This window comes from Mustelus asterias, chromosome 12 (assembly GCF_964213995.1).
Source record: "Mustelus asterias chromosome 12, sMusAst1.hap1.1, whole genome shotgun sequence".
Classification (NCBI taxonomy): Eukaryota; Metazoa; Chordata; class Chondrichthyes; order Carcharhiniformes; family Triakidae; genus Mustelus; species Mustelus asterias.
Window position 1 is genome coordinate 31,063,220 of NC_135812.1, and position 24,752 is coordinate 31,087,971.

The window sequence follows — 24,752 nt, forward strand, 5'->3', positions numbered from 1 at the left end:
ATGCCAACTCATTGAGTGTTTCTGGGCAGTCATTGACAACTGGACAGTTCTTTGACAGCTGGACAGCTCTTTTACAGTCCCATGTCAGTTTGACAATCTCTTGATGCAGGACAACATTTTTACAGCTCACTGACAGCTGGACAGTTGCAATGAGTTGGTTTGCAAAAAGTTCATGATTATTTTCACTTTTAACAATCCCAAAGAGTGCCTTACTTCTCCCAGAGGTGTCCTTGGACCCTATCCAAAAGGGTACCATACTTTTCCAAAGGGGTACTCTGGCTATCCAAATGAATCAACCAAGTTGAGACCTCCCTACCTGTTCTACTCCACGCACTCAACATTCCTGGCATTCTCGAATTCCACTTCAGTTGAGGCAGCTGGTGAATTAAATGGCCAGCTACATTCATGAATTGCACACACGCAAAGCCCGGCCCAACTTCACTCCAGCCCCCAAGAGGATGGGAAATACTGGGCTTGGGCAGGAGTTAGACATTTGGGCTATTTCAGGATTGTTATCACAACGAGAGCCTCTCCATCATGGCAAACATCCGGGCCAATGTTTTCATTGCAGCTTTTAGTAGACTTTTCAATCACGTGATTATAGCGCATAAGGTTTCATTTGTCACTCCTCCCTAATTGCCCTTGAGAAGATGTCTTTGTCTGAAACTACTGCAGACCTTGTTGTCTAGGTGCACCCACGGTGACTCAGCAGCACAGTGGTTAGCACTGCTGCCTCATAGCTCCAGGGACCCGGGTTCGATTCCAGCCTCAGGTGACTGTCTGTGGAGTTTGTGTGTTCTCCCCATGTCTGTGTGGTTTTCCTCCCAGTGCTCCAGTTTCCTCTCACGCTCCAAAGTTGTGTGGGTTAGGTTGATTGGCCGTGCTAAAATTGTCCCTTAGTGTCAGGGGGATTAGCAGGATTAATACATGGGGTTACAGGGATAGAGACTGGATGGGATTGTTGTCAGTGTATGCTCGATGGGCCAACTGGCCTCCTTCTGCACGGTTGGGATTCTATGATTCTAAGACTCTTTTTTTAACCTTTCTGTCAGAATTTTATAAAACTGTGTGGTTCACTAGGTCATTTCAGAATTAAGAGTCAACTGTAAGTCTCAAACTGGGCAAGGATGTCGAATTACCTATCCTGAAGGACACTACTCAACTAGAAGGATTTTTACAACAATCAGGAAGTTTCATCGAAATGGGCTCTTGATTGGGGAGGTGAAAGATTCAAACAGGATGGCTTGGTTAGGTGGGATCAGCAAATTTAACAGTTGATTCACTGGGACTGCTTGTAAGGCTCATTAGTTGTACTTTGGATAAGGATTAGCATGCAAATCCCTTGGTATTCTGATTTTTAAATTTTAATGACTATGAGATTATGTACACATGGGATCTGCTATGCAAGCCACTGGTTGCCTTCTGATGAGGTTCCTCTTCACTAATTGACCATGGCTAGTTTACTACTCTTGGAATTCATTCTTTGGCATCTAGGTCAAATAAGTCTGGGCTACACAAAATGCTGGAAAAATAAGGTGACTCTCTGTGGTACAATTGGGGATTTATGCTCCCTCCATACTGCACACGCAATGGTTCGGCCTTGCTGGTGATATTTAAAGGGAAGCAGACTTGGAAGTACAGCAGTTATGGAGTCAATTGAAGGATTTGTCTTGTTTCTGTCCGAGGACTAAATATGGAATGAGCAGCTTCGACAATGACTTGATTTCCCAGTGAAGTGGAGGTTACATCTGCTGTCCTCATCAAGTAGCTGTATCTTGACACTGGTCCAGGCAATCCTCAATGGTCGCAATGTTTGAAAGGGCTTGTCATCTCACAGGGAAATATCCTGCAGGCTAAAACCATTACGGTCCCTGATAAAGAAATAACTTGCATTTGTACGCCAACTTTCACGGCCTCGGGATCTCCCGAAGTGCTTTATAACTAACTGAGTATTTTTGAAGTGTAGTAATGTGGGAGATGTGGCAAGCAATGCATGCACACCCAGGCTCCATAAACAGCAATGGGTTGATGAATAGACGGTCTGTTTCAGTGAAGCTGGTGGAGGGATAAATGTTAGAATAATGGCATTATTATTCGAACCACCAGAGAGCAGCTAAACTGACAGTTGGGTGGGAGAACATTCAGAAAGAGTTTTGAATTTGTTTGATGATTGCCATTAGTAAGGTTAAATTATGAGGTGGCAATGAGAGGTTGACGTTTTTATCATGCCTGAGGTAATTGTTTACTGTATGGCATGGGTCCAGACTATCTTATTGGTGGAGAAGATTTGGCCTCATTTGGAAGGCATGGTGGGGAACTTTCTTTTCAACAAAAATGAGAGACCCTTGAGCCAATACATCTTGCATTTTTATTTTAACTTTTACATGGAAAAACTGTTTGAGGCCCTTTACAGCAAAAGAGAAGAAAAATCCATACATGGTATAAAAAGCGGATGCTACACTCTGGTGGGAGAGCTATGGGAGGAGATTGAAGGTTAATATAAAGAAGGATAAGTTTTCGGACAATCTTTAAAGTTAGAGAGCAGTTGAGAGGCGGAAACCTTTAACAAAGGAGTTTCAGTGAATGAAAGTGATTGAAGATACCCCTAACCCATGGTGAAACGATGCACAATGTTGAAGGACTGGAGATATAAAGCTTGTGAATGTGACAGTCATACAGCGGTCAGGACAAGAATTTTAAATTCAATTCATTGGGGCACAATTTGCCAACATAGGTCAGCGGGGATTGGTTAATGGATGACTGGGACTTAATGCAGGACAGAATTCAATCTGTTGATTTGAATAGTTTGGAGTTTATGCAATGTTTTTGATTGGATTTGATTTATTATTGTCACAAATATTGGGATACAGTGAAAAGTATTGTTTCTTGCACGCTTTCCAGGCAAAAGCATACTGTTATAGAGTACTTAGGGGAGAAGGAAAGGAGAGGGTGCAGAATATTGCGTTGCAGTTATAGATAGGGCAAAGAGAAAGGTCAGCTTAATGTGTGATAGGACCATTCAAAATCTGATGGTAGCAGGGAAGAAGCTATTCTTGAGTCAGTTGGTACGTGTTCTCAGACTTTTGTATCTTTTTTCCGACGGAAGAAGGTGAAGGAGAGTGTGTCCAGAGTGCGTGGGGTCCTTGATTATGCTGGCTGCTTTTCCGAGGCAACGGGAAGTGTGGATGGAGTCCATGGATGGGAGGCCAACAAGGAATACAAATTCCACCATCCCTAACGCACTGTTAGGTATTGGTTGTATGGATTTCCTCCATTCCTCAGATAAGAAAGTTGTCCATTGGGGAGAACACCATATAAAAATTTGTTTTTATCCCTCCTTCTGAAGGAGCAGTGTGAGTGTGAAAACTCTTTTGTCACTGGCGAATAACATGTTGTTGGATGATTAAAAGTGAATACATGCCACAGCCAAGAACCATTTGTCTTGACTCCTGGGGAAAGTCCGTTTCAATAGTTTGACAGTTTTGTTAGTAATATTAAACAGACGCTAAGCCTCATGGGGAGGGCTGGGGAGGGGAGGAATGACAACTTACCCATTTATACTGAGATAGTTTCCAGAATTTACAACTGACAAAGTACAACTCCCTTGTGCAGCCCTTCAGCAAACTTACAAACATTTAATTTGATTTATTCTGCCATTGTTTTTTTTTCATCAATAAAATTAACATGTACTCGATTTTGTAAATGAAAATAGAATCCAAACGTAACCCTCGTGGGTGGTTTTGAGAAAGTCTCCCCAATAGTGGGCAGTGTTGCCACTTGAATTACAATGATGAGATTTTCAGACTGTCCACCTACACTGTGAAGAAGCTTCTTGTTTTTTTCCAAACTTGGGGTTGTGTTTTGGAGAGAAGGTTTATGGTTACATAAAATGAGGCAGATGTGTGCACAGTCGTTGGACCGCTGATGATAATGGATGCTGTCATTTGAAATTATTGGATGGTCACTCATGTAGTATATTGGATGAGTATACATTATAAAGGTTTACATGTGATACTGTCTATGCCATATTTCTACCCAGAGACTGCACTGTAAAACTGGCTTTTTAAAAAAAGTTTATTTACTAGTGTCACAAGTAGACTTGCATTAACACTGCAATGAAGTTACTGTGAAAATCCCCTAGTCGCCACACTCCAGCACCTGTTCGGGTACATTGAGGGAGAATTTAGCATGGCCAATGTACCTAACCAGCACGTCTTTTGGACTGTGGGAGGAAACTGGAGCACCCAGTGGAAACCCACACAGAAAATGTGCAGTCTCCCCATAGCCAGTGACACAAAGAACAAAGAAAAGTACAGTGCAGGAACAGGCCCCTCGGTGCTCCAAGCTTGCACTGACCATGCAACCCAACTCAACTAAAACCCCCTACTCTTCCGGGGACCATATCCCTCTATTCCCATCCTATTCATGTATTTGTCAAGACGCCCCTTAAAAGTCACTATCGTATCTGCTTCCACTACGTCTCCCGGCAGTGAGTTCCAGGCACCCACCACCCTCTGTGTAAAAGATCTGCTTCATACATCTCCTTTAAACCTTGCCCCTCGCACCTTAAACCTGTGCCCTCTCGTAATTGACTCTTCCATCCTGGGAAAAAGCTTCTGACTATCCACTCTGTCCATGCCTCTCATCATCTTGTAGACTTCTATCAAGTCTCCCCTCAACCTCCATCGTTCCAGTGAAAACAAACCAAGTTTCCCCAACCTCTCCTCATAGCTAATGCCCTCCATACCAGGCAACATCCTGGTCAATCTTTTCTGTACCCCCCCCAAAGCCTCCACATCCTTCTGGTAGTGTGGCGACCAGAATTGAACACTATATTCCAAGTGCGGCCTAACTAAGATTCTATAAAGCTGCAACATGACTTGACAATTTTTAAACTCAGTGCCCCGGCCGATGAAGGCAAGCATGCCATATGCCTTCTTGACTACCTTCTCCACCTGCATTGCCACTTTCAGTGAGCTGTGTACCTGTACACCCAGATCCCTTTGCCTTTCAATACTCTTAAGGGTTCTACCATTTACTGTATATTTCTTATTTGTATTAGACCTTCCAAAATGCATTACCTCACATTTGTCCGGATCAAACTCCATCTGCCACCTCTCCGCCCAAGTCTCCAACTGATCTATATCCTGCTGTATCCTCTGATGGTCCTCATCGCGATCTGCAAATCCACCAACCTTTGTGTCGTCCGCAGACTTTCTAATCAATCCAGTTACGTTTTCCTCCAAATTATTTATGTATATTACAAACAGCAAAGGTCCCAGCACTGATCCCTGAGGAATGCCACTCGTCACAGCCCTCCATTCAGAAATGCACCTTTCCACTGCTACCCTCTGTCTTCTTTGACCGAGTAAGGAGTCTAACAACACCAGGCTAAAGTCCAACAGGTTTATTTGGTAGCAGACGCCACTAGCTTTCGGAGCGCTGCTCCTTCGTCAGATGGAGTGGTCAGTTGACAGATGCATAAATAAGCAGGGAATGGAGGGATATGGATTGCAGAGAGACAAAAGGTCTTCAGTTTAGAAAGGCGTCATGTGTCGGCACATGCTTGGGAGGCCGAAGGGCCTGTCCCTGTGCTGTACTGTGATTACTGTGTTTACCCCAGTCCAACGCCGGCATTTCCACTTCTTTGACTGAGCCAGTTTTATATCCACCTTGCCAGCTCACCTCTGATCGCATGCGACTCACCATGATCCCAAGCCGAGAATCAAACCCAGGTCCCTGGCGCTGTGAGGCAGCAGTGCTAACCATTATGCCACCGTATTGGTGACTAAACTTGACTTGTCATTGATTGATGACTTGCCTTGCTAACCACAGTACCAAGAGTTTAGAAGCAAAAGAGAACAATCACAATGTTGCTGCAACAAACAACTGTGAAATAAGATCTTTGCTGGGAAAATTGGAAGGAAAATATGCCTTCTTGACAGATGGGGCATAATCTGTGTGATGAACAAAACAGCCTGCTCTGAAAATGGTATTGCCAAAAGCTAATATTTTACCAACTCTGGAAGATTACAGTTATAGTATTGATGCTTGTCTCAGGCTGCTACATGTTTAGTGCAATGTACGGATGGTAGACCTGGATTACATGGGAACAAGAGTATGTTATTCAGCCCTTCAAACCTGTTCTGCTTTTTAAATAAATAATGGCCGATCTGCATCTTAATCCCATCTATTCATAAACTACTCATGAGATGCATAACCTTTAAAATGCTTACCAGTCCAAGTATACCAATCTCCATTTTGAAATTTTCACTGGATTTGCCTTAAACAAGTTTTTTTTCCTCAACTGAGAGTATTATTCTAGATTTCTGCTTCACTTTGTGTGCGTTTCTGAGCAGCCTAGTTCTGTTTTAAGTGTACGTATCTAACAGATACATAAATAAGCAGGGAATGGAGGGATATGGATTGCAGAGAGACAAAAGGTCTTCAGTTTAGAAAGGCGTCATGTGTCGGCACAGGCTTGGTAGGCCGAAGGGCCTGTCCCTGTGCTGTCCTGTTCTTTGCTCTTTATATCCTTGTTCTGAACTTCCCCCTCAGAGGAAATAGTTCTTCTCTTATCTTTCCAATTACATCCTTTCATTTACTTAGATACCTCAATTGGATCACCATCAATCTTCTGTATCCAAGGTTGTAAAAGGAAATAGTTATACTGTGAGCCGCATCTCGCAGCCACATCTAAGTGACAAGGAGCTTTGTGATTGTACCTATGCACAGAAGTCTCTCTCCAGATATCTGACTTTGAAATCTATGAGGAGAAGGAGGCAAAGGCCCTCTCGCAGCATCAAAGCCCAGCACATCAGTACAAAAGATAAGGCTGAAGCATTCGCAACAATCTTCAGCCAGAAGTACCGAATGGATGATCCATCTCGGCTTCCTCCAGTGCTCCCCACCATCTCAGATGCCAGTCTCCAGCCAATTTGATTCACTTCACATGATATCAAGAAACGGATGGAGGCTCTGGATACTGCAAAGGCAATGGGCCCTGATAACATTCCGGCAATAGTCCTGAAGACCTGTGCTCCAGAACTTGCTGCTCCCCTAGCCAAGCTCTTCCAGTACAGTTACAACACTGGCATCTATCCTACAATGTGGAAAATTGCCCAGGTATGTCCTGTATACAAAAAGCAGGACAAATCCAACCCAGCCAATTACCGCCCAATCAGTCTACTCTCGATTATCAGTAAAGTGATGGAAGGGGTCATTGACAGTGCTATCAAGCAGCACCTATCCATCATCTACAAGGCTCAAGTCAGAAGTGTGATGGAATACTCCCCACTTGCCTGAATGGGTGCAGCTCCAACAACACTCAAAAAGCTTGATACCATCCAGGACAAAGCAGCCTGCTTGATTGGCATCACACCTAGAAACATCCACCCCCTCCACCACCAACGCTCAGTAGCAGCAATTCACCAAAGATCCTTAGACAGCACTTCCCAAACCCACGATCACTTCCATCTAGGAGAACAAGGGCAGCAGATACATGGGAACACCACCAACTGCAAGTTCCCCTCCAAGCCACTCACCATTCTGACTTGGAGATATATCGCCATTCCTTTGCAGTCGCTGGGTCAAAATCCTGGAATTCCCACCCTAACGGCATTGTGGGTCAACCCACAGCACATGGACTGCAGCAATTCAAGAAGGCAGCTCATCACCACCTTCTCAAGGGCAACAAGGGATGGGCAATAAATGCTGGCCAGTCAGCGACGCCCAAGTCCCACGAATGAATTTTTTTAAAAAGGGTTGAAAATATCATTTAGAAAGGTTGCAACAGGGCCAAGATATTTGCAAACAGAATGGTGGTGTATGTTCTCAGCTTTCTGAAGTTTATGCTTTAAAAATGGTGAGCTGGATTAGCTCCTAAAGGGGCATCACAAAGTTGTGGCCCAGTGATAAACTAATTGTTTTTGGTGCAGGCCGAATGGCCTGCTTCTGCACTGAAGGAATTCTATGGATTCTTCTATGCATTCTAAAAGCATCAGTCAGTTAAAGAAACTTATTATTGTGAGAATGAAGATTACATAGGAATTATATTAAGTGACAGCCCTCTTTACTCTTTTTTTAAAATTCACATTATAATTTGATTTTTGGCACAATGAAATAGCCTTTCTTCTTCGCTGAGGGTGACTGTAATTTACTTGTAATTTCATTGTTTATAAGTTATCCATTGAGTTTCACTCATGGAAATAAAAACCACATTACACATTTCGGGGACTTTTAGCATTTTCTGTTTAAATGGTTAGGGTTTAATTATTTGTGACAAGCCGTGCCGAACAGGATAACAGAGATAGATTCCCAACTAACCTGGAGCCTAATCAGAAATGGACAATGTGTGAGCCTAAAGATATCACCAGAGAAAACACCTCAATGTGAAGAAATCTTTAACAAGGGAATATTTTAGTTTATTTATTTCTCCATAACGTGCCGAATCATTTTCCAGTGTAGTCCTATCAGAATCTTCCCAGCTAAAGACTGCATTTGCAGTACCCATTTTCAGTGCCTTGATCTATAACTGGGCCGGGTTACTGTGAAGGGAGGAATTAAGCTCTCATACTGTAAATTAAACATTCACAAGGGAGTTGAATCTGTGCTGAACCTGACTTCTATCCTCTGAATCTTTATTCCAGAAGCTAGCGTCTCAAACTGCTCTGACCAATCTGTGACTGAATAGAGATTCCCTGGTGCTCAAGGTGGCTGTTCCAGATATTGCCCACGTTTCGCACAACAAAGCCTCTGACTTTTCAGTTGGTCGTTTTTCATTCCCACAGCTGAAGTTAGAAACAATGGGATTAATTTTCAACTTTGGTCGGGGGTAGAAAGCAAACGAGAGTAAATCGTCCACCCGGGATGCATCCAACTTGACGTTTTCTTCCCGTGAATCCAAGCGTATTATAGATGGCTGATTCACTGCTGTCCGTTTTCTGCCCTTGTTCCGCCGCTAACATTGAAATGAGCCTCCATGTGATTTCAAACACACACTGGTACATCTTGTTAAAATTCCTGTGACAAGGTCACACCTTCCTTTGCTTGCTCCTTCATGTTCATATATTCCCTGGGTTGTGGACTGACTCAAGTCAGCTGGGGAGGCAGACAGTGTGATCAACAATAGAAATGATTGACAACTAATAACACTTCCCACTTAGCAGGACCTGAAATGCCAATATTATTTCATAGGAAGATAGTGCAGAAAATGACAAATTGCCAATGGTTATTATGTATGGTTGACAGGTTGGAATAAATACAGCGTAGAAAATATTTAAATTCCTTTCAACAAATTTGCATTTTAAAATTTGAAAAGTAAAGTAGATTTGATCTCTGCTGCGCAGGAGGTTGTTGATCTGACTTGCACTTCAGTAGTGAAATCTAATTTCTGCAAAAAATAATCTCAGTATCAGAAGCTAACTGACAAGTTGAAGTAGAAAGCAGCAAATGGGAGACCAGTTATTGCGAAGAGCCATTTCCTCGCAAAATTAAACTGATTTATTAACTGATTGACTAACAAGGTCTCAGCCCCAACAAGGTTCAAGTTGTGAACCTGATCACCAAAGATCCTTAGGCAGCACCTTCCAAACCCACGACCACTTCCATCTATAAGGACAAGGACAGCAGAAACATGGGAACATCAACACCTGCAAGTTCCCCTCCAAGCCAGTCATCATCCTGTTTTGGGAATATATCACCGTTCCTTCGCAGTTGCTGGGTCAAGATCCTGGAATTCCCTCCCTAACGGCATTGTGGGTCAACCCACAGCACGTGGACTGCAGCGATTCAAGAAGACAGCTCACCACCACCTTCTCAAGGGCAACTAAGGATGGGCAATAAATGCTGGCCAGCCAGCGACGCCCATGTCCCATGAGCGAATAGAAGAAAATATAGATACTTTCTGGAGAAATGGTAATTAAACGGATCCATTTGCGGTAGTTAACTGGAGCAAAGGTTTCTACAAATGTTAGTCAGGTTTTTTGCACTTCACACCTGAGGGCTAAATGTGGCCCATGACTTGTTGGGCCATTTTCCACAGATGAAGTTTGGAAATGAAGTGTGTTCACACAGATTTAGGATTCTCCTGACCAGCCATATGCTTCGATGACGAGCCAGGAGATTTTGTGACATAATGAATCAGACATTGCAGCTGTGTTTCCACAACAGTCTGGGGGAGAAACTCATTTGTTACCGCAACTTGGATTTCCTATGAAGAATCCAGATTGAGGTGGATGGTAGACAGTTTTATTAACAGTTGCGCTGGTGAATCACTGAATGGGGAAGAAATTAGACAGACAAACTGTCCACTTTCTCTCGTGACGAGTAACAAAGAGGAAGGAAAAATCCCATGTTTGAAATCAGTCAGTCAGAACGGCTTGCCGACAGAAATATATACATTTATTGCAAGACAAGTAACTCCCAACTTCCTGTAAGCTTTGGTTTGTTCCAAACCAGATTGACCTAGGGCAAGCTGGTGTATTTTATTTATTTTTTATTCAAAGGGAAAGGATTGAGATTAAGGAAGTGAGCTTTGATGGCTTGGGGCAACCGCCACCAAGTTGCAATGGGGGAAAGCCACTGTCTAAGGCTTTTTCAGTCATAGTACACCAAGGGGATGGAAACTATGTAGAGCCCCTCGGACTATTGAATGTATACAGTAAATGTTACAAGTAACACAATTGTATTGAGGCACCACAGAGTGCAACATGCTTTATGGAGAAAAGTTGAATATCATTGTACTTTCTATAATGATCAGTATGAAATATTTATATTGGGGAGGTGATGGCCTAGTGACAATTAATCCGGAAACTCAGCTAATGTTCTGGGGACATGGGTTTGAATCCCGTTGCAGCAGATGGTGGAATTTGAATTCAATAAAAAAAAAATCTGGAATTAAGAATCTACTGATGACCATGAAACCATTGTCAATTGTCGGAAAAACCCATCTGGTTCACTGATGTCCTTTAGGGAAGGAAATCTGCCATCCTTACCTGGTCTGGCCTACATGTGACTCCAGAACCTCAGCAATGTGGTTGACTCTGAACAGCCCTCGGGCAGTAGAAATGGGCAATAAATGGTGGCCAGCCAGAGGCACCCATATCCCATGATTGAATTTAAAAATTTGAATATTTTTAAAAGATATTTTATGAATAAAAGTATAATATTGGAAAAGAAACTGAGTTTTGATTATAACTCACTCCATATACTCACTTGCTGTGTGTGAAACAAAAGTAGCTAAACATTTTGTTTCTGCCTTCATCTCACTGACGTGGTTTCAGTCTGTTTATTGAAAGATTGGGAAAGCTACTTGTAAGACACGGAATGGCTGGGATTTAATGGCGCTCGCTGGAGTGGGGTAGGGTGGCAAAATATGAGGGAGATTCCGGAGTACCTACTTTCCAATCCCAGTGTTGGGAAAACTAATTAGATGGGTATGTTAAGGGCCCAATACCAGAATCCCAACCACCGGTGACAAGATGTCAGTTAGGCTCAATAATGAGCCATTTAATGCCTATTATGCTTAAGCCCATGAGACTTTAAGGGTGGCTCAGGTATATAAGAGAATTCAGATGGATCTCCTGTGGCTCCCAAAGACTGCCCAGCAAACCCTATCCGGTTTGCCAATGGCCTGCCAGGGGGTCCTTCATTCACAGCCATTAAAGGAACCTCGGGAGAGGGGAAGGAGGCACTGAAAGCCAATCTCCTCCCTTGCTTCTGACCCTCCTTGCTGGTGAGCAGCACATCCTGCCCACACTGACCTGTCTCTGGAGATCCAGCGATGATTCCTGTTGAAGGTCTGAGAACATCATTGGCAGCCGTCACCACTCCCGGTGCTGCAGCCAGCAATGGAGAACCAGCTTCTGTTGGCTGGGATTTTTTTAAAAATTCAATCAAATCATTACAACTTGGTGGCGGTTGCCCCAAGCCATCAAAGCTCACTTCCTTAATCTCAAACCAAGTCCAATTCAGAGTCTCAACAAGTGAGACATTCCCGATCCAAGCTGACAAGACAGGGCTCTCACCTCCTGTCTTGGGCTTGATCTACATGATCCAAGCTGATTGGAGTAGGCATTGCACCTCCTCCAAGGTATGATCTCATTTGCATCTTAGTCAAAAGGCCGAGATGCCGCTTTTAAAAATTGCTTCAAATGAAGCTAAAATGTAACCTAATGACTTCAACCAAGTACAGCATGTCGATACTACACTTGATCTTAGCCAAAAGGCCGAGAAGTGATACAACACTTGATCTTAGCCAAAAGGCCGAGAAGTGATACTACACTTGATCTTAGCCAAAAGGTGGGATTTCCATCTTCCAGGGATCAGGTGAGAAATACGATGCTGGCCAGGCAAAGTGCCCGATGGCGCTTAAATTGTATCTGGCCTTTTGGTCACTGTTCTCCTCACTGTTTCTGTGGCCGGTGGGGGTAACCCCCCATCACCGGAATTAAATTCTGCTCAACGTCCAGCCAATCACAAAGGGATTACTATTATTACACAGTTAAGTTTTACGATTAAATGTTTAGTTGTTGCACAGTAGGAGTGCACTTGTAAATTTAAGATAAGAGGGCTGATTAGGCGCCTGCCTGAGGCTCTGTACTTGAGAAAATTGCTGGGGCAGATCAAAAATTATCACATTAAACAATGGAGGATCAGTTCTTAAAATCTCAGTTTTAGCTCGTAATAACTATAGGACACTGTTTCCATTTATTTGAAAAGGAAGAAAGGAAGTTATTTTATAAGGTGTAGTCACATGTGAAATCACTTTAAATGAAGAAGTGGGGTCTAAAATGAGTTCATGTAGCTTTCAACATGAAGCATAATTTTGGGTATCATACAGAATAGAATCATAGAATCCCTACAGTACAGAAGGAGGCCATTCGGCCCATCGAGCCTGCACTGACAGCAATCCCACCCTATCCCTATAACCCCACATATTTACCCTGCTAATTCCCACGAAACTAGGGTAAATTTAGTCTAATCAACCTAATCCACACATCTTTGGACTGTGGGAGGAAACCGGAGGAAACACATGCAGGCACCAGGAGAACGCGCAAACTCCACACGGACAGTGACCCAAGCCGGGAATCGAACCCGGGTCCCTGGTGCTGTGAGGCAGCAGTGCAAACCACTGTGCCACTATACTCTGTTTAGGTAACTACTTGAGCAATCTGCCATCATGGGAGAGGAATACGTGGACAGGGGATCAATATAAAAGTTAAGGGGGCTAAGCGTGTTCAGTGAGACTTAGTTAAAAGTATGCAGAATAAAAGAAAATGATCTACAGGTCTGTGCTTTTTGACTTGTAGTAACTGTGTCACATGGAAAATAATGCACATATTCAAATTAGGAGCAGGAGTACGTTGCTTATCCCCTTGAGTCTGCTCTGCCATTCAATAAGATCATGGCTGGTCTACTTGTAACTTCAACCCCACATTCCTGCCTTACCATCCGATGACCTTTCACACCCTTGTTAATCAAGAATCTATCCAGCTTTGCCTTAAAAATATTCAAAGTCTCTGCTCTCACTGCAGGAAGAACGTTCTAAAGACTCACGACCCTGTGAGAGAAAAGATTTCTCCTCACCCCAGTCTTAAGTGAGCTTTGCAACATTGATGAAATAAGCTTCCTGTTTCTTTATCAATATCAAAGTGGAAACACTGAATCTCTACAGTGCAGAAGGAGGCCATTTGGCCCATCATCATAGAATCATAGAATCCCTACAGTGCAGAAGAAGGCCATTCGGCCCATCATCATAGAATCCCTACAGTGCAGAAGAAGGCCATTTGGCCCATCGAGCCTGCACCAACAACAATCCCACCCAGACCTATCCCTGTGACCCCCACGTATTTATCCTGCATCCCCTGACACTAAAGGATAATTTATCATGGCCACTCCACCTAACCTGCACATCTTTGGACAGTGGGAGGAAACTGAACACCCAGAGGAAATCCACACAGACACTGAGGGAAATGTATCACTTTATGTCGAAGATCAAATTTATGTCAACAAGACCGTGTTTTTTTTGTGTTTTCTGTGAACATGTTGGTTCCAAGGAAACTAAAAGATGGAGAAAGTAGCATCTTTGAAGCTGATTCCAGCTTTTAACTCAATGCTGTAAAACTATTGTGTGATTCAATATGAATATTTTTATTTGTTGGGAAGATGGTTATTGAGTTAACAGTAGTTTGTATTCAGACTGAGGCAGATTATTATTGACTCAGATGTTTGTGGTTAGTGGAAGGAATGCTGCTTCACTGTTGTCAGTATTATTGATGAAGATTAAAATCAGCCTGTGCCGTCTTTAATTTGGGAAATAATTGAAACCATGGCCCATGGCAATATGCCCAGTCTGCATGCTTCTTAGCTTCCCTCGTAACTGTGCAGCACGTTGTGCTCTTGGTAAAATAAACAAGGTCCAGTTGACTCCAGATTAATGAATGTTTGAGCCGAGCATAGTGTGATGACACTGTGCCTTTAACAAATGTGTTTATATCATGTTTCTTGTAAGGGGTATGTTTAAAATTCAGTTCTGTTTTGTGGGATGAAGGTTTGTCGAGGAAAACTTGTAAATTAATAGCTGGGAGAGCAAGTTAAGTACTCTTTTTAGATATGGAGTGTTTGTTTAAGCAGAGCTAATGCATTTGTGTTTACTTAGGTTCCCCCTGGGGTTTCACAGTAAAGTTTTGATTATGTTGATTGACAGGGACAGAGTCATGTGCTTAACGGGAGCTGCTAAGCTTGCAGGAAAGGAAGAGTTTCAGTTTCATTTTAAAATACAAGCAGTTGCTGCCAGAAGAAAGCAGTGTGTGTATGTGTCTCTCTGTCTCTCGAGGTGTTCAGAAAGCTCCAAGCCTGGCAACTTAAGTCAAAGTATACCTGTTTATAGAATCCCTGCAGAAGGAGGCCATTTGGCCCATTGGGTCTGCACTGACTCATTGATAGCATCCCCGTAACCCCATGTATTTACCCAGCTAATCTCCCCAAGGTACACGAAGGAACAATTATCATGGCAAATCCACCTAACCTGCACATCTTTGCACTGTGGGAAGACACCAGAAAACCTGGAGGAAACCCACGCAGAAACTAGAAGAATGTGCAAACTTCACACAGTCACCCAATTGAAGCTTGGGTGCAATTCAGCTGTGTTTTGCTGAAGGCAGCAGTGCTAGCCACCGTGCCGCCCTGTGTTTTGCTAATCAATTTTAAAGAGAGGTTTAAGCGTAGAAGAGAAATATTGCTTGAATTGGAACTCATTGTGATAGGTTAGGAATTGTGTCTCGCCACGTTTAAGTATTGTTCAGTTGTTAAAGCTTATGCTAATTCATTTGTTGTAGTTAAACTGTTGTAAAATAACACTGGAGTGAAACATCTTGGGGGCGATTCTCCCATCCTGCTGCGCTAAAACGGTAGGATCCTGCGGTACCGATACACAGGATCTGCACATACGTTCCCACCGTGATAGCTTCCCCCAGCGCTGGAATTCCAGCCGCGTCTGCTCCCCGCCAGAAATCGGCGGGGGGGCGGGCTAAGTATTTAAATCCTAATTTTAATAATTTAAATATGATTAGCGGGCCTGGAACTGAAGTCTCCCAGCAGGTACAGCAGCATTGTGTTGACAGGAGTGGAAATTCAAGAAGTGATGAGCTAATGGACAAATTGAGTGAGGAATTCAAAGGCTCAGAGTAAGACTTTGTACCAACATTTTCTTTAGTTTCTCAATGATGGTGCAAAAAAAATGTTTAAACGTGTTACCAAGGAGATTAATGCTGGTCAGATATATTGTTTGTTGTAAATATTACACAAAAAGTGTAAAATTGGAATAACTGATCCTTGTGAAATAGTTGAAATATCAAGCCATCTTGCTAGAGGTCTCACTTAGTCTACTGGAGGAGTGAGAGGATAAAATAAGACAGACAGAGCACCCCAGATAACACAGGAGGGTGGGATAGGAAAGGTGAGGTGCACTCCTCCACCTCTGTGAATACAGGATCCCATCTCTCGACCTTCTCCACCAGGGCCTCCAGTGCTGCATTTGAGAAATTGTTCGCCTTCTCACTCAGGTCCTGAATCATCCCACGTTGTGCCACTGTGTGTCAGCCGGCCAGGGGAGGCAATGGCCGAGTGGTATTATCGCTAGACTATTAATCCAGAACCTCAGCTGATGTTCTGGGGATCCGGGTTCGAATCCCACCACGGCTGATGGTGGAATTTGAATTCAGTAAAAAAAAATGACCATGAAACCATTGTTGATTGTCGGAAAAAAACATCTGGTTTACTAATGTCCTTTAGGGAAGTAAATCTGCTGTCCTTACCTGGTCTAGCCTACACGTGACTCCAGAGCAACAGCAATGTGGTTGACTCTCAATGGCCCTCGGGCAACCAGGGATGGGCAATAAATGCTGGCCAGCCAGTGATGCCCATGTTCCACAAATGAATAAAAATAATATTCTACACCTTCAGTGGAAGTGAAGGAGCCACATGTACTGGTGTACAAAAACTGCATCTAATCAACGCTTGAGTGCTAAAGCTGCAGGTGTCTGATTTAGCATCTCCAGGCGAATTCAGATTATGATAATCAGCAATTAGGACCAACATTACATGACCAGCTATGCCTTATTAACACAACCCCTGTTTAGCATCTGTTTTCACCCTTTGACCAAAATAACTCTCCCCTCCTGTGTCTTAGTTACAACAGTGACTACACTTCAAAAGTACTTAATTGTCTGTAAAGTGTTTTGTAACATCCTTGGACCATGAATAGTGCTATGCAAACATTAAGTTCTGTTTTCATATGAATCATAGAAAATATACAATGCAGAGGGTGGCCATTTGGCCCATCATGTCCTTGATTTTAGCACCGGTGTCTACTCCTTTTTATGCTGCAAACTTAAAACAGTGTCTATTCTACAGCTGAGAGCAGGCGATTCTTTTTCATTTTGTGATCATAGCACAGCGGATGCAGATAACCCTGGAATCTTCTTCAGGAACAGTTGGATGCTACAAGGAGAGAGACCTGAGGATATTTCTGGATGGATGAATAGAGAAGGGCCAAATGGCCTTCCTCATCTGAAATTATTTTGTGGTTTGCAAGACACAAGTTCTGCAATAGCTCAAGCCGGCTGGGTTCAAGCAGACATCAGAGAGAGTCTCGATTTTAAAACCAGTTGGATCTGTATTAGGTTGCAAGACTTTGCAACGATGAATGATCTAAGAATATTGTATGCTATAAAAGTGATTCCTGCACGCCAGCTATCTCCCATTGATTGTACATCAGCTTTGCCTGAAGAGTTAGTTGTCCTGCATGTATACGCACAAATACCTGAAATGCATGGCCATTTGTGAGATGCATTATTTACTTGGCTGCGCTGTAGATGATAAAACCCTAAAGAGACTGGAGAGATTTTCCAGTAACTGCACATTGCATAATGATGGGGGTGCTGGCCACCATTTTCCTGTTCATTGCAATAAATGAAATGAAAATAACAAACTGTACAGCAATATAGGGCATTGCTATGTAGCAGCTGGACACAGTAGTAAGTACTTCACAGCATGTGCTCTGGTGGCTTTATGTTGAATGAATGAACAAAGCCAAACGGTTATGTTTACATCCATCAAAAGCACAGAGAAATGAGGTTCTTTAATAGGAACGTCATCTTTATTTTACGTTGTTGACAAACAAATAGGTTTGCCAAATACCTTATTATAGAACCCTTTAACTCCATTGTCAGATTTTGCACTCTGAGTTAACAGTGAGGCTAGCAACAGCCACCGTTATTATGGAGCAAATCAAAAAGTCACTACGTCCACATATGTGCATTTAAGTGCCGAAATCCGATATTTACTGTCAGAGATGTTCTCATCCACTGATTGTACTGAAACAATCCTCAGCGAAAGATGCAATACTTATCAGTTCCTCACTAAACATGCCAGGAAAAGTTAGGACCAGTGCATTCAGGAGTAAGCAAATTTTTAACAATGTGATGATCACCATCAATTAACCTTTCTGGTTCTGAAAAAATAATTTTATAAATGTGGAGTCTCATTCCTTCAGAATTTATTTGATGTTGGGGAGATTTAAAGCCATTAAAATAATCTGTGTTTACCTTTTCTGTCTATTTCCTTTATCCCTCTCCCAATCCCACCTATCTTTCTGCACCTTTATTTAGCATCCTATGCATGATTTTACATTGAACTTGCACTTCGCTGTTCAGACTCTGTGGCTGGGAATTTACCGCCTCACCCAGCCCAGAATCGGGCCGGACGAGGCTCGCTGAATGGCATTCTCTGTTGGCCTCGTGCAGGATCTTGCGAGTCTCGGGATGGTGAGGCGGTAAAATTCTGGCAAATGTGTGCTGCAGTGAGTATTCCTCAAACTGGTTAGTTAAAGTGCTTTGCTATTTTATTTCCCACTCTCAGAAGGTACAGATGTAGAGGGTGCCATGTAGGAAATGAGCTCCAAATAGCGAAAGTTGCCACTGAAAGGTTTGTGGGCACTTGTCAGTGTGATGAATGGTGAGTTCCCTTCCTTCACCATTGACTGCAAGCTCTGGTCCCATCTCTTTACTTATGTTGTTCATTCAAAGGAACGACTCCTGTGTATGCCTATTTGGAAGTAGCTTAGACCTACCACCAAGCAATGATCCCTCAATATTATTTTTGATTGAAACATAGAAACAAGAAGCAGGGATGGGCCCTTTGAACCTGCTCCGTCATTGATTTTGATCTTGGCTGATCCTGAAATTCAATATCCTGATTCCTTCTCCCGATATTGCTTGATCCCTTTAGCCCCAAGAGCGATATCTAATTTCTTCTTAATAGAAACATGTTTTCATTGCATGTAGGCTGTTCATTTGAATGTGCAAACCTTTAATTTTTTTTTGTGCGGCCACATATGCACTTTATTTGAGGGGGGCAACTTGAGCGACTTCTATGGTACCTTCCTGATTGCAATGCAACTATCCATGCATGCATGCCGGGAACCATTGCTATCAAGCCTCATTCATTTATAAGCAATAACTGGGAAGCATCTCATCAACGTACAAATTGACTTGCCTTTTTTAATTGGCACGGACATTGCCTGTACTCTCTGCAGCCTTCAGAAGGTCAACTTGATTGACGCAGTGGCTTGTGACAAGAATATGTGCGATGTGCCACCCTGTGGCAAAGCTGATTGCTGGCACATCAGGCCCTTAAGCAAATTCAGAGGAGTGGCAGACTATTAAATGCCCCATGTACGTGAATGTTCATCGTTGATGAATTTTAGACATTATAAAACATTGAACTTGTGCTTGTAAAGTGTCCAGTCATATCTTCAGAACACTTTGTACAAGTAGTTTGGGGACAGGACGATATAACTGCTTGCTCATTTTCGTTTCATTGCAAATCAGCTGAACTGTAAATATTAAAAGCTGCTAATTTAGCTGCTAGCTACTAAAGAAATGCTGGCATCAGCAGCGGTCTATTTTGAAACCTATTGAAAGTTTGAACGTGGTATTAGCAGAGCGGTGCTATGTCTCCCTCTATAGCCTGCTTTGGAAAGAAAATGACATTGTGAGCAGCAGAGCTAACAAGACTGGGCTGCAGCATCTGCTTCAGGTTCTCCTGATGTTTGTGGTCTCAGGACTAATTTGGCTAATTGTGCAACTCTCAAAACTACAGCTCAGCAGATGGATAAGGGTTGATTAATAACAGTCTAGTTTTCAGATTTTTGAGGAAATCTGCAGTAAAAAGCAATCAGGTACGCAGCCTTGAAAAATCGTCTGTCACCTAAAGGAGGAGCAGTAACACAGGAGGAAAATGTCAGCGCTCCTGTTCACATTGACAAAGGGAAAGGAATTATGGCGGTGCCGCACAGCAGAAAGCATTCTTAGGTCACGGACATCCATTAAGGGCTCCTTTATCTGTGTTTTTCAAGAGTGTGTGACTGTGCCAAGGAGCTAGAAAGGGAAATTACTGCACTTTTGTTCGGTGTATAAGTAGGCCTGTCGGCTGGTGGGTAAGCAGATTAAATCAGCATTGCCACATTCGAAAAGTGAAATAGATTTGTTCAAATCGTTCATTGTCAACATTTCCCAGCAGCACCCGCAATTCCTTAAGAGGGCAGCAAGGTGACTTGCTGCTCTGCTTTGTTACTATCTCTGTGTAACTGGCCAAGGGAAAGATCCCTGGGGTGCCTGGCGTCCCAGATCCCACATCGGCACGGTGACACAGTGGTTAGCACTGCTGCCTCACAGCGCCAGGGACCCGGGTCCAATTCCCGGCTTGGGCCACTGTCTGTGCGGAGTTTACACATTCTCCCCGTGTCTGCGTGGGTTCGAACATAGAACAGTACAGCACAGAACAGGCCCTTCGGCCCACGATGTTGTCCCGAGCTTTATCTGAAACCAAGATCAAACTATCCCACTCCCTATCATCCTGGTGTGCTCCATGTGCCTATCCAATAACCGCTTAAATGTTCCTAAAGTGTCTGACTCCACTATCACTGCAGGCAGTCCATTCCACACTCCAACCACTCTCTGCGTAAAGAACCTACCTCTGATATCCTTCCTGTATCTCCCACCACGAACCCTATAGTTATGCCCCCTTGTAATAGCTCCATCCACCCGAGGAAATAGTCTTTGAACGTTCACTCTATCTATCCCCTTCATCATTTTATAAACCTCTATTAAGTCTGCCCTCAGCCTCCTCCGCTCCAGAGAGAACAGCCCTAGCTCCCTCAACCTTTCCTCATAAGACCTACCCTCCAAACCAGGCAGCATCCTGGTAAATCTCCTCTGCACTCTTTCCAGCGGTTTCCTCCGAGTGCTCCGGTTTCCTCCCACAGTCCAAAAGACATGCAGGTTAGGCACATTGGCCAGGCTAAATTCTCCCTCAGTGTACCCGAACAGGCGCAGGAGTGTGGCAAGTCGGGGATTTTCACAGTAACTTTATTGCCGTGTTAATGTAAGCCTACTCTTGACACTAATAAATAAACTTAAACATGTTTTGCAAACGATTCTCTCATTATGTCCAGCCACTTCAAACATCTAGGCATAAGAGACTCCCTACCAAGTTCCCTCTGTCCCTGTGCTATTTTGTCTCTTTCTCTCCCTTCTTCCAAATGTATCACCTAACAATTCTCTGTCGCTTGTCTGCCTATTCTGCTGGTTATCTGTGCTTTTGCAGTTGTCTGGTTACATTGTCAGTGTCGACCCTGAATGCTAAGTCGTAGTGGAAGAGCTTGCAGAGATGACGAGAAAGCTTTGAAAATAATTTCTTTTAAGAGGAAAAGCAGGGGAGTAACTTGCCATAAAGGTTGAGAGGTCGAATGGACTGAGATGGCTGGATGCCCTGTTACCGATGGTGCAGGAAATGGAGGGGGATGGGAACAGGTTGTTTGTCCAAGTGGAAAACTGGAGCATCAAAGGCTAGAGGTCGGGATGTAGGGCTGCAGGAGCTTGCTCCAAGTCTGTGGAGGAATTTATACAAATTTATACATGAGGTCAGGGATTTTGAATTTAATGTTCGAGTAGATAGCCACCCAGTGCAGGTCGGTGAGAGTATCGCAGTGCGAGATACACAGAATGGTGAAGGAAAAGCCCATCACGTCTGCGCCAGCTCTCTGAATGAACAGTGTACATAATGCCAAACCCCCCCCCCCCACCTTTTCCCCATAATCCTGCACATTCCTCATTTTCAAATAATAATCTAATTCCCTCTCGGATACCTTGATTGAGTCCATCTCCACCGCACCCTCAGGCAGCCCATTCCAGATCTTAACCACTTGCTGCATGAAAATGTTTCTCTTTGTGTCTCCATTGCTTTTTTTGCCAATTACCTTAATTCTGTGTCCTCTCATTCTCAATCCCTCCACCAATTGGAACAGATTTTCCCTCTCTGCTCTCTCCACAACCCCCATGATTTTGTATACTTCTTACAAATCTGTCTTCAACCTTCTCTCTCCAAGGAAAACATCCCCAAATTCTTTAATCTTTCTACATGTGAAGTTCATCATCCCTGTGAATCATTTCTGTGCTTTATGTAATATCTTCACATCTTTCCTCTAGTATGACGTCCAGAACAGGAAGCAGTACTCCAGTTGAAGCCGAAAGAATGTTTTATATAGGTTTAACACCGCATTCTTGCTCTAATATTCCTCCATCTTTAATAAAGTCTTGGATTATGCTTTATTGACCACTCTCTCAAAGTTTTCTTTGCTCCTTCGAAATTCTTTTGTCAGTATCAATATCAATTGACTATAGTTCAATTGGGAACAGTCTTCACCTCTCGGGCAAGCACTCGGAGAGTGCTACACAGTCAAAGATGTCCTCTTTTGGATGTGATGTTAAGATCTCATCTGCTCTCAGGTGGAGGCAAATAATTTCGAGGCACTATTTAGGAGAGTGGGGGAGTTATCTTCAGTGTCCTTGGCTGATATTTAACCCTCAAACAACATCACTAAAAAATAGGTCATTTTTATATAGCTGTTTGTGGGAGCTTGCTGTGCGCAAACTGGTTTGCTGCATTTCCTATATTGCAGCTGTGACAACACTTTAAAAGTGTGTCATTGGCTGGAAAGTACTTTGGTCCATCCAGAGGTCATAAAAAGCTTCTGTATAAAGACAAGTATTTTTTAAGCTTTTATTTGTCATGATAGAGTGATTAGCACTGCTGCCTCACGGCACCAGGGACACGGGTTCGATTCTAACTTGGGTCATTATCAGTGTGGAGTTTGCACATTCTCCCTGTGTCTGCGTGGGTTTCCTCTGGGTGCTCTGGTTTCCTCCCACTGTCTGAAAAATGTGCTGGTTAGGTGCATTGGCCATGCTAAATTCCCTCAGTGTACCCGAACAGGCACCGGAGTGTGGTGACTTGGGGATTTTCACAGTAACTTCATTGCAGTGTTAATGTAAGCCTACTTGTGACACTGAGAAATATTTAGAAATAATAATAAACATCTTTTTTTCTATATCTCTTTGTAAAAATGGTTCCAACGTTAAGGGCCCTGTATCAATCCATGTTATTGTTTTTCAACAAACTTTATAATTATGAATTAAAGTGAATACTCAATTCACATTTGAAATAAACAGTCGTCGGAATTCGCCCGCCATGGAATCGGATTGGGCAATGGGCAGACAACGGAAATGTCTGTTGACTTCGAGCGGGAATTTCCCGTCTTGCTCGAGCGAGGCCGTAAAGTCCCGCCCAGAATCTTTTTAAGTCCACCTCACTCTTGTTCCTCAAGCAGGGACTCACATTGCTCTCAGTCTTGGTAAAACTGTTGCAATATCTGCAGAAAAATTGCCACTGTCTGTGTGGAGTTTGCACATTCTCACAGTGTCTGTGTTGGTTTCCTCTGGGTGCTCCGGTTTCCTCCCACAGTCCAAAAATGTGCGAGTTAAGTGGTAAGTTGCCCCTTAATGTCAAGGGGACTAGCTAGGATAAATACATGGGATTATGGGGATAGGGCCTGGGTGGGATTGTGGTTGGTGCAGACTGGATGGGCTGAATGGCCTCCTGCACCAGAGGATTCTGTGATCTATCGTACTACTTCAACTTCAAGTTCTGTACAGTCTCTACATGTGCAAAAAGACTCAAAACCATCACTTGCATTATTTAATAGCTTGGAATTGTTTTTGAAACCAATTTTGTAACTTAAAGATCGTCACATTGTTGCTTTGCTCAGAACACGTCAAAGTAATGAAAGCAGAAGGGTCTCAAGTTGGCTGATTTACATCAGAACAAGCATTTGTATTGAATGACATTCTACCCCACAAACAAGCACTGGAACAATCTGGGCTCAAGCTGATGCTAATAGGTCAATCACCAAAACAAGCAACAGAGGACATTTCTGTCGAACTCTCATTGGGAAGGAAAAAGATGAAGAATCAATATAATTGATTTATATACTTGCTCATGGATTACTAAGAAGCATTGAAATAATCCTACCGTCAAAAGGCTCAATTCCCCCAGGTGGCACACATTATAAAAAGTGGTTAGGTCTTTCTCTCAATGTCTTTTTGCTGTTCCACAGTATGCAAACTGGCATGGGTGGCACAGTGGAACAATGGTTAGCACTGCTGCCTCATAGCACCAGGGTACCGGGTTCGATTCCCGGCTTTGTTCCTTGTCTGTGCAGAGTCTACACATTCTCCCCGTGTCTGCGTGGATTTCCTCCGGGGGCTCTAGTTTTCTCCCACATTCCAAAAGATGTGCTGGTTAGGTGCATTGGCCATGCTAAATTCTCCCTCAGTGTGCCCGAACAGGCGCCGGAGTGTGGCGACTCGGGGATTTTCACAGTAACTTCATTGCAGAGTTAATGTAAACCTAATTGCAACACTAATAAATTAACTTAACTTATCCTAAACGCCTCACATTGAGAGATTTGGTGATCAATTGTTTAAATAACGAACAACAAATATTCAGCCATCTTGGACTTGCCCCTGATTCCGTGCATCATAGTTGAATGGAACAAGTTTGAAACTTAGTCCATTTGCTGCTGTGCCACCTACGGATAACCCACTAAAAGAAAATGCTGAATAATTGGTAGTAGCTTATAGACAACAAACTATTAAGTGGCGCAAGGCAACATATCCCACTCTACACTGATTGTATTATCTTCAGAAGGATTTTCCTCCTTCATTACTATGCTGAGATGTATTTTGTTCATGCAAAATAGCCTTTGTATATTTTAACAAAAGATTTCCTAAGAAAGTAGGAGCTGCTGGATGTAAGAAGACCATGCCTAACCTGCCTTCCACCATCCCAGC

General features: G+C 43.1%; 1 protein-coding gene and 1 pseudogene across 12 annotated transcripts in view; one reads left to right on the plus strand and one right to left on the minus strand.

Annotated features, from left to right (window-relative positions):
• Positions 1 to 24,752, plus strand: part of auts2a (activator of transcription and developmental regulator AUTS2 a) — a 1,221,519-nt gene that overhangs the window by 376,407 nt on the left and 820,360 nt on the right. The window lies entirely within an intron of this gene.
• LOC144502196 (U2 spliceosomal RNA) lies at positions 12,087 to 12,239 on the minus strand (annotated as a pseudogene).